This window comes from Sinocyclocheilus grahami, unplaced genomic scaffold (assembly GCF_001515645.1).
Source record: "Sinocyclocheilus grahami isolate Dianchi unplaced genomic scaffold, SAMN03320097.WGS_v1.1 scaffold3155.1, whole genome shotgun sequence".
Lineage (NCBI taxonomy): Eukaryota > Metazoa > Chordata > Actinopteri > Cypriniformes > Cyprinidae > Sinocyclocheilus > Sinocyclocheilus grahami.
Window position 1 is genome coordinate 15,687 of NW_015508320.1, and position 373 is coordinate 16,059.

Sequence of the window (373 nt, forward strand, 5' to 3'; positions counted from 1 at the left end):
CGCTGCCTTGCTGTTGCCTGGTGTCCATATTAGTGCAGCAGTGCAGTGCAAAAAATGCCCGCGCTAATCTGTGATCTATTGATGGATGTGACGTCATACCAACAAGGGTGGGGCATGGAGGGGGATTTATCGGTTTAAAATATAAATTATTGGGTTCATAAAAATCCGTGTAACTTCTACCATTTATTTTCTGCTTAAAAATGCGTTCAAACCATTTTAAAACATTCAAATGCGCACACGGACAACAGCGACAGCGCGCCATTACCGAACTATGTTCTCTTTTATCGGGCTTAAACGGACACAAACAATTAAGTGGAAATGTCATTTTGCAAGTATCCTCGTAAAGTCTTAAAAAGAAGAACATTTAAAACAT